This window comes from Centruroides sculpturatus, unplaced genomic scaffold (genome assembly GCF_000671375.1).
Source record: "Centruroides sculpturatus isolate CEXI.00-Female unplaced genomic scaffold, Cexi_2.0 scaffold1669, whole genome shotgun sequence".
In the NCBI taxonomy this organism is placed as follows: domain Eukaryota; kingdom Metazoa; phylum Arthropoda; class Arachnida; order Scorpiones; family Buthidae; genus Centruroides; species Centruroides sculpturatus.
Window position 1 is genome coordinate 6,131 of NW_019385820.1, and position 6,696 is coordinate 12,826.

The window sequence follows — 6,696 nt, forward strand, 5'->3', positions numbered from 1 at the left end:
AGTTCTATAGTAACCGCTAAGATTATTTAAAAGAGTGGACGGTTCATTACAATGTCATTGAACATTTTTATTGAGTTATTTTAAAATAAAAACTTAATTGGAAAGATGTACAAAAATCATTCGATCACATTAATCAACATTTTCCAGATGATAATCGTTTCGAAAACGATCTTTTTAACAAAGAATCATTATTATAAATATATATAGATAAGGAAAAGGTTAAATATTGGGAATCAGAAAAAATCTCAGCAGAAAACTCACCGTTAGAAATATTTCATCATTTACAAACAATGTTCCATACAATAATGCATTATAAATTGTGGAAGAAACACTGTTTTACCGGGAAAAAATAAGAGAGTGAACGCGTTTTTTCCACCGTAAATAAACGGTAAACATCTGATAAATCACAATTAAATGTTGAGACTTTGAAAACCATATTATATGTGAAATATAATTTAACAAATTCTTGCGAAAAGTTTTATGACATTTTAAACAACGACAGCAATTTACTAAGAAAAATTCATTCAAATGAGAAATATGCGAAAGAATAAAGAATTTTTAATAATCTATAATAGTATGTATATTTATTATATTTAAAAATTTTACATATGTTGAAATTTAGAATAATATACTATAGTACAATACAATTTTTGCGTTCTTTGATGATAAAATTTTGTTGCTGTATAAAAATTTTTTCATCAATACAACCACTTCCCTCTGTTAATTTTGTCTCGCTTTACCAATGTTAAAATCTGGTCACTTTAACTTAATACTCTGTGCTAAATTGCAACTCCTGACATGTACTTCTTTAAGCTGGCGATTTCATAAACGATTTTATAAAGGAGGCATAGTCTTGTCAATAAAGTACTTGGATTTATAATATAAAAACAGTCGTCTTCGAGGAGTCGCATTTCGTCGCAGGCAAATTTCTGTCATTCTGCAAAAGATCAAAATTTAAATCATCGATTATCCCAGTAAAACATCATTTTGAATTTCTTAGAGAAAAAATCAATGGTCTACCTGAAGTGGGTAAACTTTGTTTTGCCAAACATTCGGTTTGGCAACTCTTCCATTACTAGAAAGAAATTCTCGTTTAATATTAAACAAAATATCTTATAAATTAACATAATTATCCATTCAATTTACATCTTCGTCTTTATCTTATCAGTCGAATTTCGCAAAAGAACTTCGTGAGTGCACTTAAGGGTTCCAATCAACAATCGCGACAATTGGAAAACAATAAATTAGAAACTTTTGTTGAAAAATTCATTATAATGACGTCCTAAAATGCTATATTAATATTATATGCTTTCAATATTAAGAATTTAAAATGTTAATCTGTGTTTTGTTTACAAATTTCGAAATAAAAAGAATAGGTGAAGAAGTCTCCTAACAAAATAGCTGCGGTTAAAGTCGATACAAATACTTTAACACTGTTGCTATTGAAATACATAAGTAGTATTTTAGCAAATTTTACAAATTCATCAGTTTCTTGTAAAATGGTGTTTTGAAACAAATGCGAATACTGGTGAAGAATATGATATCTTTCGCACAGATCGACCGGTGCAATAAAGTTAATCACGTTACTCTTACCGTACATAAAAATATACATAAAAGCTTTCCTATTTCTGCGGACACTTTTAGAACAAAGAGTGCGGAACGAAGAGTAAAAATTTAGCACATATTTTCTTTGCCTTTCCACTGTACATCATATTTTTTTCTTTGACAATAGCGTTGTTCGATGAATGACAATACATCTAACACCTTCCATTAGGAATGTTTTAAATTAAAATTACATCAGTTTGCGTCAGACGGTCTTGTATCGAGGTTTCGTGCCCCAATTCATTGCAGGTGTGATCTTCGATTTTATTTTTTTTAATTCCGTTCTCGAGATTAAGAAAAGACAGTCGGACAAACCAACGACACGTACTTTGTAAATATGTGTTAGTCTTATCAGTTAATAAAATAATTTATATATATTGTAATTACACAGAAATTTCAAAGAAAAAAAAAATGAATAACTACTCATTCTTCATTCCTCGAAAATTTATATTATCGTATTCTTAAGAAATATTCCTCTTTGAACATCACTCCATGAAGTTCTTTAGGCTGAATATCAATATCTTAAACAAGTGTACCGTCTTTGATAATTCTGCTATTTTGTGAAAAACACCAGCATAAAGAATAATAATAAGTAATGTTTTTAGTTCAGTTCGAAGATCAGATTTCAAAGAGGAAAATCTACTCTGCTATATCTTACCTAACACAAATCCAACTACTGTATTTTTGGACTTCTTATTGAAAGCCATTTGAAACACAACGGCACAAGTTACGAAGTTTAGTGTTTTCTTTACTGTATTCCCATTTTTAGAGCCATCACGGAATGCTGATCATTAAACAATTATACGTGAAGAGTTAAATTTTATGATAAAATACAAAATCAGAATGTTGTAGGAAGGACAAATTAGCTCTAATACGCTGTTCTACTAGAAAAGAACCACAAAAGAAAAAACGAAGCTTTATCTGCCTTAACACTTTATGGACTGAAATTTATTTTTTTGATAAAAATTTTGTATATTTTATCATCAGAAGGAAATTCTTTTGATAAAAGACTATCTATTTATTCATATATAAGTCTTCAATTCATATTAACTATTAAAATGTTAAACAAATTAATAAATCTATAAAGGACAATGTAGAAAATACAAATTTCTAACATTTACAAACAAGATTCTCTCACGCCTGATGGGACTTGTAAGTCCCAAACATATTTTGATCTCATACAGCTTGCATATTATTAATTCTGAAAACATAATACATTGAAATCAAACTACACATATCTAGAATATATACTAAAATATACAAAGACAATTAACTTATAAACCATAAGTAGAATTTGGCAACAAAAAAGCAATATAAGCTACTACCATTCAAACAACACACGATGTGAATCTTTTTTCAACGAAACTAAAACAATTTGTAAGTTAGTACCCTATAAAAGAGAAAAAGAACACTTTATACAATAAAAAAATGTAAGGCCTAGTAGGCTATAATTTATACACAATGAAATAAAGAATTTCAAAGATAGTGAGACTAGAAAGTCCCGTCAGGCAATAAAGGGTTATGAAGAAGTCTCAAATGCGGAAAGTATGTTGATGTATGCAACGATGCCGCGTACATTGAACATTCATTAAAGATTTATATGCCGTAAATATGGAAACATGTATAAATAAAATTCATTGGCATATGTTATTCAAAGGATTAATTTTAAAAATTCACAATAAAATTTACAATTTCTTAACGCCTTTTTATTCTTTCTTGTAGTAATTCTCTTTCTAATTAGCGTTATTTTATTTGTAGAGCTTTATCTTTTCTCTTGGCTCTAAAATCATGTTGTTTTTTTCTTCTTAAATCTTCTTTTTTCATAACACTTTTTTTACATTTATGTTTAGCATTTTTGATTTTATAAATCATTTCCATCTTTATTAATGTCTTAGCAAATACCTGTTAATTAATAGACATCATCCATTTATCGTCGCAATTTCCTGTTGCTCTCTTTTTGACTGATGGTAGAATAAGTCTTGCAAGAAAGGAAAAGCCGTCATAGTGCTAGTATAATTGAACACACGAATATACAAGAAGGGTATTGCCGAAAACTTCATACGTCACAGAACAGAAATTATGATAAATAACTGAGGTGAAAAGAGAAAAAAAATTTACAATGTATACAATCAATTCGACAATAGTTCGATGGGCAGAAAAAGAATTCCAAATAATCATTTCTCTTCGGATTTCACCAACCTATAAATAAGTAAAATGGCAAAGCGATATTTAGGGCAAAACTATGTGTAAGAGAATCACTACTAAGCGGGATCACTTTGACTTTCACGGCGGGTTTCGTTCTCATTCTCCAATTTTCTATGGCATCGCTGATTTTGAGCGCGATCGTTCAAACTTCGCCAGCCACGACCATGAGGCATTTTCGGTAAAATTAACCTATTTAATTTCGAAATTTGTTTCCGTTGCGTATTTGAATTTTTGTCGATTCCTAACGGAAATTTCCTGTTTTTGATAAAAAATAATCCTGGCTAATTCAAAGCATTTGGAAACAGAAACATAAAAGTTATTTAAATATTGTTGCAACGTCCGAAATTATTTTTTCTTATTTTCACAAGCAATATGTATATTAATAAATTTTCTTTTTACATCTATATTTAATAGGTGTAAAAAGAAAACAAACTATACTTCGGAGGTTAGTTTTAAAATAAAATTATAACGACTAAGGACATCTACTTTCAGAAACGTTCCCGTGATGAAACGAGATATTTCCGGTCACCCGGTCCAGGTCAGCACGTGGCGACCAGAGACATTTCGGGATTGACACGAGAGAGAAAAATGAGTTTCTTCAAAGATTCGTTTGTCAAAATTCGATGTAGCAACGTTTGCATTTTGAACTTCTCAACCAGCAACGCGTGCGCAAATCTCGCCACTTTGTATTTTATTTTGACACGGTTCTCGATCCCCCTAGTACCTACAAGAATGGTGTTTTTTATACAAGACTGTCTGATGCAAACCGAAAGTAAATTCAATTCAAAACTTTCCTATGGAAGGTGCTAGATGTATGACGCTATTGTCATTCATTGAACGACGCTATTGTCAAAGAAAAAAAATATGATGTACAGCGGAAAGGCAAAGAAAATATATGCTAAATTCCTACTCTTCGTTCCGTACTCTTTGTAATAAAAGTGTCCACAGAAATAGGAAGCTTTTATGTATATTTTTATGTACGGTAAGAGTAACGTAATTAACTATATTGCACCGGTCGATCTGTGCAAAAGATATCATATTCTTCACCAGTATTCGCATTTGTTTCAAAACACCGTTTTACAAGAAACTGTTGCATTTTTTATCTTTGCTAAGACACTACTTATGTACTTCAATAGCAACAGTGTTAAAGTATTTGTATCGATTTTAACCGCAGCAATTTGCTAGGAGACATCTTCACCTATTCTTTTTACCTCGAAATTTGTAAACAACACACAAATTAACATTTTAAATTCTTAATATTGAAAGCATTTAATATTAATATAGCATCCTAGGACGTCATTATAATGAATTTTTCAACAAAAGTTTCTAATTTATTGTTTTCCAATTGTGGCGATTGTTGATTGGAATGCTTAGCTGCGCTCGGAAAGTTCTTTTGCGAAATTCGACTGTAAGATGAAGACGAAGAGGTGAATTGAACGCATAATTATGTAAATTCATAAGATTTGTTTAATATTGAACGAGAATTTCTTTCTAGTAATAGAAGAGTTGCCAAACCAAATGTTCGGCAAAACAAAGTTTACCCACTTCAGGTAGACCATTGATTTTTCTCTAAGAAATTCAAAATGATCCTTTACTGGGATAATCGATACTTTTAATTTTGATCTTTTGCAGAATGACAGAAATTTGCCTGCGACGAAATGCGACTCCTCGAACATAGGCGAGTGACGGTCGCGAGCAAATAATGCGAAAATAGGAGGAAGGTCTATCGGATATTTAAGAAATTTATTCTATAAATTCTTGTTGTGTTGCTGCATTTCTGTCGAGATTTCTGATTCGGAGGTAAGTTTTCATTCTTTCTGTCTTTTCTCGATGAACAAATTGCGTATGTAATAAATTCTGTGATTTTGTAGACTAAAGAACCGGAAAAGAAACTCGCAGATATTAACTCCGAAGACGACTGTTTTTATATTATAAATCCAAGTACTTTATTGATAAGACTATGTCTTGTTTATAAAACCGTGACTTGCCAGCTTACAGGCATGAAGAAGTACATGTCAGGAGTTGCAATTTAGCACAGAGTATTAAGTTATAGTACCAAATTTTAACATTGGTAAAGCGAAAGAAAATTAACGGAAAGGAGTGATGAAAAAAAAAATTGTTCTACAGCAAGAAAATTTTATCATCAAATAACACAAAAATTGTATTGTACTGTATTATATTATTTCAAATTTCAACATATGTAAAATTTTTAAATANTCTTACATTGGGCACTCGGTATGTTAAACTCTTACGTAAGATAACCTTTGTACATCAAATACTATAATATAATATAGTGCAATGGTTAAGATTACAGAATAATCTGATAATCTTAATTTTTGCTGTTGACATTTTTTGCCCGAGCAACGCCAGGCTCATCTGCTAGTTATTAATAATATAAAAGTTATTTTTTTAAATAAAATCTCGTAACAGATGGATCAACACGCAAATGTTCTTAAACTTTTCGTTGGGAAAGTTACGCATCACGTTGCTGGTTGTCTCCTTTTGTTTTCTTTAAAAATAATATTCTGTATTCTTATTCACAGGTACTTGACGGAATTTGAAATACTTCAATCGAAAATGCCGAAGTCAAAAGTGAGAAATCTACAAATACGTCCGTATTCCGAAGATGAACACCCTGAAAAGTTAAAAAACTGGATTCCTTTGATGACAGTTATGGCTGTTTGGGGAATGAAATTTAATCACAAGAAATTCACTATTCACAGTAGTTTTGTTTTTACAATGGGTTCGATATATAACATCTATTATTTATTATTTTCAGTAATACATTACTACGAAAACTCTCAATTAATAATGTTTCTTACTTCATTGCATTTTTCTGTAGCAGGTGCAATTACTTTGTTTTCTTTTTACAACTTCCACCAAAATAAA

General features: G+C 30.4%; 1 long non-coding RNA gene across 1 annotated transcript; it reads left to right on the forward strand.

Annotated features, from left to right (window-relative positions):
• Positions 1 to 5,158: 5,158 nt before the first annotated feature.
• Positions 5,159 to 5,895, forward strand: LOC111642330. The gene is made up of 4 exons (XR_002759539.1): positions 5,159 to 5,234; positions 5,303 to 5,357; positions 5,440 to 5,607; positions 5,679 to 5,895. It is a non-coding gene; the product is annotated as an uncharacterized LOC111642330 (long non-coding RNA).
• The last annotated feature ends 801 nt before the right edge of the window (positions 5,896 to 6,696 follow it).